This window comes from Dromaius novaehollandiae, chromosome Z (assembly GCF_036370855.1).
Source record: "Dromaius novaehollandiae isolate bDroNov1 chromosome Z, bDroNov1.hap1, whole genome shotgun sequence".
Taxonomy (NCBI): Eukaryota; Metazoa; Chordata; class Aves; order Casuariiformes; family Dromaiidae; genus Dromaius; species Dromaius novaehollandiae.
This window is the reverse complement of record NC_088132.1, coordinates 29754187-29766350: the sequence shown is the minus strand read 5'-3', so window position 1 is coordinate 29766350 and position 12164 is coordinate 29754187. Positions and strand designations below refer to the sequence as shown.

At 43.0% G+C, this 12164-nt stretch overlaps 1 protein-coding gene across 4 annotated transcripts in view; it reads right to left on the bottom strand.

Annotated features, from left to right (window-relative positions):
* The window catches only part of LOC112978757 (BDNF/NT-3 growth factors receptor), a 201910-nt gene that overhangs the window by 73975 nt on the left and 115771 nt on the right, over nucleotides 1-12164 (bottom strand). The window lies entirely within an intron of this gene.

Here is a 12164-nt window from a genome sequence, read left to right as displayed (position 1 = left end):
GCACCCGCACTCAGCCGCGGGAGGGAGAGCTGGCCGGCCTTCTGCCCCCTCTGCCTCGCTGCAAAGGGGCAGCGTGGGCAGCCGGAGCTGTTGCTCGGCCAGGCGCCGAAGCTGTGTCTGGCAAACTGCGGATGTGCTGCGAGAATCCAAGTCTGCGCCGCAGCACCAAAACCTCACCCTGTTCATCAGGTCGCCGCGATACTAAGGCGTCTCTGTTGGTGCTGACAGCATTCGGCATCGCCAGCTGCTGGGACAGGGTCCCAGGAGCACAGCTGTGCCAGCCCCAGCGGCAGCCCAGCATGGGGAGGCAGGACGGGATGGTGACAGGCATGGCCAGGTCAGGTGCTGCCATGGGCCAGGGTCTGCCCACCGCAACGGCAAGGGTGCCGGCAAGCCATGAGCTGATGGCCTTTCAACTGCTTCCAACCCCCCTTCTCCTCTGCTCACCAGGTCCCAAGCGTCTCAGCCACAGAAGACATTCATATGCTGCTCTTAATGTCAAGCTGGCTACCTCTGCTACATTGGAAATACCTGCAGGTTTATTACATAGGGCTAACATTTGAAAAGGACCTAAATCTTTTGTGCCAGAGTGTAAGCTAACCTCTAACTGCTGGAAGATCTGGAAAAAACATACTACTTGAGGACTATTAGATACTTACTTGGTGAAGGGTTTCTAATGTATACCGTACAAGGCATTTTTAGGTACCAAAACAGTTACTACTGAGATGCAATGAGGCAATTTGTCCATTCCCAAACTGTCTACAGCACGTGAACTAAGCTGACAATTTACCACCGACAGAGATGGGACCATCATAGCACAGCTCATCTTACTCTCACGTAATGACGCAGCACCCTTCTGCCTTCCTGGTGACACAAGGAGCTTCGCAGACAGGCTGATCTCGAGCACATTACAAGACAGCGCTGGAAAGAGCAACCTCGTGTAATGGAGCGCTTCCGTCTGCTTACAGAGGACGTAAGACTGACCCCATAAGCTCTTGCCTTGTGCATTACCACCCAAGAAGCAGCCTTTCAAGCTTCCCCCCACAGTGCTGGTCAACGCATTTCTGTCTGGAGGCAATCCCATCGCTATTCCAGTCTCAACAGCCTCTTGTGCGGAGACTGCAAATACAGCAAAACAATTGCTTTTCTTCTGATGAGAATAAAATGGGAACAAGACAAATCATGTTCTCCTGCACAAGCGGTCGGAGCCAATCAGTCCTGTATTATTCTTTCTTTGCCAAATGCTGATACTGAGATTTTTGGTTTCTTTTCCATTTGTTTCTCTCTTTTTCTGTTCCTCTCTGCTTTGTGTGGGACATGTTCCCCTTGATGGGTATTGTTTTCGGCTATTTCTTTTGTTTGTTGAGGCAGCCACAGGCCTTCGGGCTGTGGGCACCAAAAATGAGAGCACATCCTTGAAAGACAGCCGGAGAAACAAAAACTAAACAAATCCTAATTAATGCTCATAAATAAGAAGAACCATGTGGGAATGGTTTCATTTGAGAAACATTCTAACTGGAACTGTCTCTCAAACAGATATTCATAATGGCAGTTTAAAATTCTGTCAAATCTGTATTTCCCTTAAAATGATATAAATTGGGGCACTGTTTGAAGTTATATTTGGCTTCTCACTATACTACTGTGGGAATAAACAACCACAAGGCGTAGACAACCATCCAGTCTTTCTTTCCAGTGCCGTGGGAAACCAAAAGGATCAGAAGAGGGAAATGGGGTAGGAAGGCTCCTTCGTGAAGAGAGCTTCCCATCTCCTTAACTCTGACACTGACCCTCAGACATGACTCAGTGCTGCTCAAGGCAGTCCGCTTGGAAACCTAAAGCCTCTTCTTGCACCTTGTGACCCATATAATTACTGACTTTCAACAGTTTCCAGCAACCAGATTTTAAAGGCAGTTAGGTACCTAAAGGTGAAGAATAATTAACTGGAATTGTCCCAAGTTCTAAGCTGATTAAGAGGCTGATTTCTATTGATTACAAAAAATTTACACCTCAAATCTGCTTAGCTGCTTTCCAGAAACTCAGTTAGTTGCTGATTTCAGGCGCTAGACTCCTAAATGCCTTTGAGATTCTCACCTCGTGTGCCTAGCTGACTTCTGAAAATGGAATACAGACTCATATAATGCAGAAATTAAAAAAAAAATACCCTAGAGAGATTATTAGTTATACAAAGATACACTGAAATTTAGAGAAATAGGCAATAACTAGTATGCATAAACACTACATATTCTTCTAAATGCAACCAATACCCCCATGCCATATGTTTTCCATTTAAATGTTTCTGTTTAATTACCCCCAAAAGATAGTGGGTAAGTTGCTAGCTAGAGGTACTGCACAACTCTTCATCAACAGAACTTTAACAATTTCAGATCTTGTTGTAGGGTCTTGACTTCAGTCATTTGACACTTTTTTCCCCTGCAGGCACTTTATACTTCAATCACAGTGATTCCCCAGCAATCTGCAAGTAATAGCCTTCAATTATTATGGGCATTGATGGGCTAGAGATAAGACCCAGCCAGCACTCACATCAGACCAAATCTGTGTGCCTCATGACTTAATTCACACGCTGGCCTTTGAAAAGTGATAACCTGTCCATCTATCGAATGTCCTGCTCAACACCTGGCCACATGCTTGGAAATCCATACCAACCCTAGTGGCCTGGGAACTACTGAGCTGAAAGACTGCCCGTCTCCGCTTGCGCCCCTCGGCCGTAGCACCGGAAAGCAGAGGTCCCTTCTGCGCCTCTGGAAGAGAGGGCGGCTGGCAGCAAGAGGCCTCTAGCTTTTGTCCAACAGACCAAACTAAAACTAGCTTAATCAACCTCTAAGCTTTACCAAGAGGAAAAGCAAGGTGAAAGGGAGAAAGGGAGGGCTCTAAAAGAAGATCGTAAAGATACACTTTAGCGGTTGGGTTTTTATGTTAATTACTGACCGAAGCTCATTCCTGGAATTGTCTGTGTAATCATATTTTTTAAATGTGTCAAAAAATGCTGAGCTCTGGTATCCTACTATACGGAATATATGTCTAATCTAAACCAGGTATATTAATTAAATACCTTCTGGGGAGAAAAAAGCAGTCTTATCATTTTGCCCCAACTGCTCTCGTGAGCAACAAGGAGCCTGTGGAGAGGTTTAATTAGCAAGGCAACACTTGAAAAGTGATTTGAAGATGCAGATTATACACCGCGTTACTTTCAGTGCCGACACCATTTTAAAAGGCTGCCACGGTTCAGGTGCTGCCGACCTGCTCTGTGCCCCAGCGCAGCCCCCTTCGCGCACGGACCCCCGTGGACACCGCAGAGCGGGCAGAGGTGGCAACGCACCGCGGCACCGTGCCAGCGGCTCTGCGTGTCACCTACCGCCGCAGCTCCTGGCCATCCCGCGCCGAGGTCGGCAGCCTCGCCAGGCCGGCCGCACGCTCTCGCCGCCCTCACCTGCCAAACTGCTCTCAGAAATCACCGTCTAAGTACCAAGAGCCTGATTTCCTTAGAGACGACTGCCAGCAAGAGGTGCGAAAACATTATACACACCTGAAAAACAGCAGGGCTCGTGCTGCTGCTATGATAAACACTGTAATCAACACTTATTGCAGACCACCGTATTCCTGATTTTTTTTTTTCCCCCCCTCCAAATTTCATCTTTGGGTGAGCTTGTGCTCAGGGCCAACTGCATTTTGCCAACTCACACTTTTTAATAACGATGCCATTGCGTGGTGAGGAACTCGAGCAAATGAGAAGTTGGATTCATTTATGAAGTTATTTTGGTTACAAAGTTACTTGATTTATTTCTGGTTTTCTCTTACTTTAAGGTTTACTGGATTTTTCTGTGCCAAAAAAGGCCACACTGTTGAATTAATTATGTGCTGAAATGTAAAAATATAATATTAAATATTTATATTTATCAATATTTTCATATTTATCTTTCTTATTTTATGGTAGTATCTTTCTTATTTATACTATTGTTCTTTCTTGGGACTTGTATTTCTTGTTTAGCCAAAACTCTCACTGACACAAAGAAATAAATCAAAGGCCCAATCCTGTTCCCATGTCTAGACTCTTCATAAAGAGTTTTCTACAATGAAATACATTTTTGTCCATTCACCTTATACTACCCCTTTTAAGCTCCATTATATTATTTTCCAGATATCTTTTCATAAACAAATGCAGGTTTATGTATATAAAATCAACATCCCTAGAATTTACTATGCAGCACAGAGTCTGAAAGGGATAATTTAGTCATAACAATATAAATGGTGCCATTTCTCATGTACCTGTTACCGATTTAGCTATGTACTCTGGTGCCAAAATATTGTATATATGTTTGATGCAGATGTATTGTCAAATGACATAGCTAAAGACTGAACGCAGCTGCCAAGATTACACCCACTAAAAAAGGGCTGGTTTCTTTTTTATCTTGACTAATAGCCCAATTGCAAAGAATGCTTATGCATACGTTTAACTCTACTTCATCTTTTGTAACGTCCTTAAGTATGTGCTTTACATAAAGCCTGTGGCTGGGCTTGATGTTAGCAGTGCCTTTCAGCGCTCTGCTGAAGAGGAGCGGTGTGCTTCTCTGAAGTCTACTCTACCCGACAAACTGATAAAAGAAGGTGCAAATTTTATCTGCAGATTGTGGCACTGGAGGCCTCACTCAGAGGGCATGCCTCACGGTGCCTTGTCCCATACTCTGCTTTGGTAGTGGATGCATACTTTGGATCTTTGTTGCTCAGGTCTCTTTCCTTCAACACCCCCTACCTAGGGAAAAGTATGTTTCACGTGCTATATTTGCAGGTGATAAACCACTCATGCTGTTCATACACTAAAGGCCAGAAGCCACTCCGCTCTTTCCTGTAGCTGCATGCTCAGCAGTAAGACTCCCAGAGCAAGCAGCAGTTTACCAAATAAATCAGGTGCAAAATACCATTTGGTGTGAGGAAATGTAAACATTTTGCTGAAAAAGTAACCACTTGCCTTTTTACTACACAGAGATGGACTTCATGTACAGATCAAGACTGCAACACAAGTAACTTCTGGGGCAAAAATGACTGTATAGGTTTGCCTCTAGACTAAATGTGGTAAAATTCTTTTCTTTTCAATTCTGAATTTTTAACAAGGTTGAAACCCACGCTTCTCAAGCTGAAGGCTTCAGCCTTTGGGAGAATTTCTTCCATCTGGTTGAAAAACAAAAAAAAAATTGCAGGTCTGCTGAGATTCAGAATGAGCAGCAAGTGTTAAAAAAATCTAATTTCTCACAAATTTATTTATTCCCTGTTACATTTTGTTTGTTGGGCAATGAAAATGTGTAACCAGATTATTGGGAAAATATGTGAGACTCAATCTGCAATGGTCTAGGAGACTCTGTTGCCAAGTTAGGAAAAGTGAAATGCAACTAATAAAATATATCACCAATGTACGCAGCTGACATCTCTGACACGTGCAAGACTTCATGGACAATCACAAAGATACATTTCTTAAACGGTGACTGTAACCAAGGATTAAAATAGGCAACTGAACTACAAAAATATTTAGTCTAGCCAATAAAATATCCAAATGTCTTTAGAATAAGGCAAGCAATAGGAACAGGACAAGCAGTAAATTTTATGCATCTTCCTCTTTGTGTTCTCAACCTCGTTTGTAACAGTCAAGGGCTTCTTAGTTTTCAGCATCTGAAGATTCTGATTTTGGTACAGAAAGCGCCCCGTTAAACCTCTCAGCCTCTAAACTCTGACTGCCAATAAGCATCAAGTCTGGCAAGTTCAGTCTAGGCAGCAAGGTTTTTCCTCACAGGCTGGATTTCACTAAAATTGTTCAGTTTTGCTTCTTTTCTCTGTGTTCTGGCTATTGAAGTCAACTCCTCAATAGCCAATTCCTATTCTCCTTTTATAGGAAAAAAGCAGCTTATAAATTTTCAGCCCTGCAAACTTTGGGAGTTAATGGAAAAACCCTAGGCTGAGCTGGCTAAGAAACCACAATAGCAGTCTTTCTGTTGCGGTCACTGAGATATACAAGCTTTTTAAAAGAGATGGAAATGCTGTCACGGTATTTCTCTTGGGAGACCCTTTTTCTGTGCACAAGGACCAACATACTTGGTATTTCCTAACCTGTAAAGCATGTAAAAATTTTCCTCTATTCCTCACAACTTTAGGGAGAGCGTAGGGTGCTAGATACAACCTGGAACACTGTATTTGCCACTTGGAAAATGCAGTCAGACAGGGGTTGTCCAGTGCAGGCAGTCTGCCCACTGTGCATTTTTGTGTTATACAGTACACTGTGCATCCAGGATGAGAAGTAAGCAGAAGCAAACTGATTTGTTGCTCTGGCTGAGATCCCTGGCAGATCTCTGCAGTGTAGAGACGCGCTGTTGGTGAATTTTCCCTTTTCTGCCTGCAGCTTTCGCCTCGCTGGCCTCTCACATCCTCGCTCTGCGGTCGGCTTTGTGAAGAGAGGAAAGGGACAGGGCTGCCCTGGCAGGACCAGATGTGCTGGGGCCAGGCTCTGCTGCGGGACTCCTTGGGCAATCATGCCTGGAAAATATGTACCTAGTGACCACATCCCCATCATTCTGTTGACTTCCCTCTAGAAATATAGACTATCTTTAAACATAGACGATATCTAGACTAAGCTTCTTCAGATCAAATGGCCCTTTGCTCTTGGCCCAGGGTCTGGGGGGAAGGCCACTGAGCCTGCTCCAACATGAAGGGAAACCAGTCACCCTTGCTAGATGCGAGTGCCCAGAGCCAAGGAGACACCTGGGTACTGAACTACCAGTACCTGCACCCTTCTGCAAACAGCCTGGGAGGGAGAATGCAATTCAGATGGTCCCAATTTTTGCCCTCCTCAGCTCCTGCCCCCTGGGAAGGATGTGCCAGAGCCATCTCTTTGGGGTGGCAGAGGCCCTGCTTCGGCGCAGGGATAGCTCTGCACTCCCTGCCAGCCCTCCCACTGCCCCGCGGGGCCTGCAAACCCCAACATGCAGCAGCCATGCTCAAATGCCCCCAAATCATGATGCTACATTAAAGAAATTACAACATAAAAATGAGAAGAAAAACAAATCCAGATTTTTTCTGTTTCCTCATGCATCTAGGGTCTGGCTCACATTCTCAAGTGCCAATACTTTTTAAAGGAAATCTGAAATCATCACCAGACTCCGAGAGCTATGGCTTTAAAAAGTTAGGTCCAGTACAGTGGGAGTCACGTTAAAACAACAAGAATAACCCTCCTTTTTTCTTTGGTCCCAAATTCTAGTGATTTCTAGTCACTCAAGACAGTGATGGACTGAAGCAAAGCATTTCTGCAGCTTTCCTACCTAACTGGGACACCTGAAGTCTGGCTCCTAATACATTAAAAAGAAATCTACAGCCACAGAATAGTTACATAAAAGATTGAGATCACCTTTAACTAAATGGTGTGAAAATCCCTCAAACGTACAGCAAATTGAAAAGCTCAGTTTTCAAAATGGGATAGGAGAGGGCTGTTCTCAAAACTTCTGCCTTTAAAATTACCACCATGTGTGCAATTAGAAATTTTACCATGGAACTGGAGCTTTTGACTCTAAATTAACTTTTTCAGATTAGCAAAATCATTCAAAATTAATTTACAGGAATTATTTCTAGTAACGTACAATCAGCTTCAGAGTTTCTCTAACAGAGGCCAACTGGAAGCGTGGTAATTATTCACAGCAAGGATGTGGACAGCATCTTGTCCACTAACTCAAATGATTCAAGTGTATTTTTCCATTTGTACCCATTAGAATCTGAATTAAGACACTCAAAACTAGTAAAACAGGAATACTGAAAGCAGTTAAGTACAATAATTATTACTTTTCAGTGGAGTCTAACTAATCCTCTATTTTTTCAATACTATATTATCCAGTGCATACATCTAAATGGCACATTCACACTCCTGCACCTCTAGGAACACACCCCACATTACAGAAATACAGATCAGATATTACCACTATTTCATAAATATATGCAAATTTCTTCTATGAAAGCCACAGTCCACACCACACCATCTGAAACACAAAAGATCTGTCCCGGCCACTGAAAACACCTTGCCACTAAACCTGCCACCACTTAGTTAACATGCCTGCCCAGTCCATTATTTTGCATCGGTAATATCTTAAGGGATGAAATCAAGGCAGTTGCTACTGATTCATCCGAGGCACCTGAACTCTGGAACTGTCTTACAAACCTCTGCATGGGAGAGGAGAGCTCCCATCTTCCTTTCGGTTACACCCAGCAATGACAGTGACTGCTGGGGGGGGTTGCTTGGGTGAAATTCAGAGAAGAATTTGATCCTCCAAATCCCAGATCCACTTGAAAGCAGCTTCTTATCCATGTTCTGCCCTGAGAGTCTCAACTTGGCACTTCCACTGACATTTTACGCGTGTCCTCTCCTCAGGTTTTGCTTTTAATATTACTCCCAACAGGACAATGTTTGCTTACAGACTGCACTTCCACCATTAATCACTGAAAAGTAACCGTTATGGGCTGATATATTCCAAGCACTGCGCTGCAAGCTTAGTGATGACTGAAGAAGCTCCATAGCTGTTCATAGGGAAAAATGTCTTTGTTTTTTTCCATCCTGTTTCTACAGGTCTGGCAGGGTCGGTTGATAACTTTAGCAACTACGAATTCAATGCCGGGATGTAGAAGACCGAGCTGTGAAATGTCACATTATCAATGAAAAGACCAAACAGCTTAGGGGCTGTGACATATCACAGGATTAGTGAAACTAACCTTCCAGCAATGGTTAGCTGCTGTGCCAGCAAGGTATTAGACAGTCTGGTTGATATCAGGGAGAGTAACCTCCTCAGTGTTTGCCATCCTTGCAATTTTCATGTAGTTGCTGCTATTACTTCACTACAAAGTTATGACCTGATTTCCAACAGTAGTAACTGAATGCTGTCAGTCATTCCCAGGCAAAAGGTTTGCAGGCTTATGCTAATGCAACACTACCTGTTTTATAGTGAGTTAAGTGCACATTTTAAGAGCTTTCACCATGCCCAGGCTGTAGACTCTCTCACACATCACACAAATCAGAGTTAGCCAGGTACCACCAAACAAGACGTATGTTCTGAGTTCAAATGAAAAGGGATCAAGTCTGGCACATGTCTTAAATACATCTGTGCACCATAGACTGCAAACTTTCAAAGTAGAAATACTCAAGATATTTGAGTGCCAGAGGAGCCCACCCAGCCAGGAGCAACCGAAGGCCCACAGCACAAAAAAGAAGAGCCAGGAGCTTCCAACCAGGACAGGGTGGCAGACAGACAAGTGCTGAAGAAGCATCAGTGGGTTTGCTGGCCAGGAAAGCAGGCAATTCACACAGTGGCTGGTCGGAATGGGAAATACCAGACAATCCCAGTTGGAACAGAAAGGATAATGTTCTCCTGGTGTATCATTAAAGGTGCAGATAAGCATTTGCACTGAAACCTGGGCCAGAAATTCAGTCTTTTTGGGTGAAGACTGGAACCCAACCCGTGAAGCTGCGGGGGGGTTGGTCTTCTTCAGGTTGACTTTCCCACTTTGAAGGCTGTCTCTCAAGAGGAAGGAAGAGCAATAACTTTTAGCCTGAGACTTTGACTCTTTATAAGCTGGCATTTTTCAGGATTTGGGCCTGTAGTAGCAAAAGTACCAATTCACTGATACAGTGATGGAATTTCAGATGGAACTGATTGCAATCAATTTTTTAATTTTCTTTTAAACACATGCACTTCTAATACTTTGCAATGGAGCTTGACCCACTGTATTCAGAAATGGATATTATCTGGTGAGAGGTTAAAATACGGCTTAAGTAGGTAATGAAAAAGAAATTCCACTTGCTACTCACAGCAGATGTACTTCTCCCACTTCCGCGAAAACAGCAAAACATTCTGAGTACAGTTTCACCTAGCTCGAAGTCTCACCTCCTTCCACAGACCAGCATACGCTAATGCTGTGCCTAATGCTAGTGGACAATGGAGCTTAAACCAGATAGATAGGAAATAAACATAAATGTTAATTATTTTGCTGGAGATGAGAAACCAAATGACATTTGGAGCTGGCATTATTGTAAACAGTAAAAAGGTAGGAGAGCTACTTAGCTTAGGGCTTTGAAATAGCAGAAATACACATCAGGAGGAGGCTGGTGGGTTAAGAAAGTACAAATGCAGTTCTGTAATAATAAGCGAGTGAGAGAGACAGAGAGTATGTGAAATTATTCATGAGAAGACAATTTTTGTCTTAGACAATTTGAATTACCCTCTTCATTGGACAGATGCTCGGTGTGGCAGAAGAAAGCTGACTTGGTTTATCAGGTTATACGCTACCACCGTTTATCAGATTCTCTTTGCTAAAACAGTAAAAGCACAAAGCCTGGGCCCATCACAGCAACAGAGCAGAAAGCAGAGTGGCTCCTCGCACCTCCCAGGAACACCACAGCAAAGTCTCGAGACCTCATCCTGCAAACATTCACGCACAAGCCAACTTCATGTACTGTGATTAATTTCCCTGACACCATGTGGCTTTCATTGCAGCACACAAAACCAAACACAGACTTGCGTATTTTCAGGATGAGGACCTAGTTAGCACTAGTCAGGCGTGATTTAATGCTTCTGTACTTAATATGCCTCTTACTAAATGTAAGAGATTTCTGGGTTTTTGTACAGTTTGTTTCCCCCCCCCCAACAGCATGTATGTTGTTTCAACATTAATGCTGAAAGTGAAATACTCTGTAGTCAGTGATGTTTGTTTAAACAATTACAGTGTTGTCTAATGCAGCTGGGAACGGAGGTACAGTAGCCTCACATTTAAAAGCATGGCCTTTTATATAATTTTAGAGAGCTCTAGTGGGCATGTTGCCCATTTGCGATTCCCCAGTGGCTTCTATTTTTCACAGGAATTAATGCTCTAATCACAATGCATCTACACAACATTTTCCTTGTGCTGATCAAGTATCAGCAGTTCAGTGATTATTTAATGCACTCTACAGCATACGCTATGCCAGATTATTCAAATATCTTCTGGCAGAAGAGATTATGGGGTATTTCTAATTAAAAAATAGTGCCATACAATGAAATCATGCTGAGAGAGAACACCAGGGATGTAAAATAAAGAGGCAGAAAAATGCCTCCTGTTGCACTGCAGGAACATCCATCTGTAGATTGGGTTTAGTGCAACAACCAAGTTGTGGATCAGTGTTAATGGTCACAAGACAAGCAGGTAGTCTGGCATCAGTCTTCACGCCCTTGGAAGTCCTGCATGCACTCATGCACAGATCAAGGAAGATTCCTGTTATAGCATTTAAGCTATGCGAAGTTGACGGCAAAGGTTTTTGACCTAGGCCATATGCCCCTAAACTACAGTTTGTGCTGTGAAGCTAAATCAGTCACTACACACGTAGGACGCGGTGTCCCTTAGTTGCACGCCCAGTGCTCACTGATTGCACCAGGAATCTTTCAAACGACTTCCTGAGAAACAGATGAGGCCTCCAGCGACTCTTCAGGAATATATGGACAAAATCAAGGGGCAGAAACAACCTTCACTGAAACTCTTAGAGACCTTAATGTACCGATGAGACATGATAAATAGTGCAGTTACTATTAATTACAATATCCTTAAGATATTTGTCGGTTATTTGCTGTAGTGTCAATTGCTGCACTAAAAATCAGCATTCCATATGTCCACTTCTGAAACTGTTACTATATATGGAGAGCAATAACTGAAGTTTGGGTTGCTCTTTTTTAACAATTCACAGTTAATTATTTTCAACTTTTCATATTTTTTCACAGTATATTGATTTCACCTGCTTCTAATTGAACACAAAAAAATTGTTCATAGCATTTATTATCCTTCATATGACCTCCTGCTCCATTTTTATATATTCAACATCTTTCCCAGCTGTAGTGCTTGAACTATACAACGAAATTAAACAAATGAAGGTTTTCACCCTTATTCTTATAACTTCACAAATACTCAGATTTCAAAGTTAGGTTATATTCATAACCAAAACAACCAATTTAAAAGCAGTGAGTATGTAACAATGCTGAACAAATATTGACTTCTGGTTCTGACCCAGGATTTGCTTTCTCCCAGGAATATATTAGGTGCACAGGACCGGCCAAAGACCACTGAAATCAATGGAAAGACTACCAGTGACTTTGATGGAA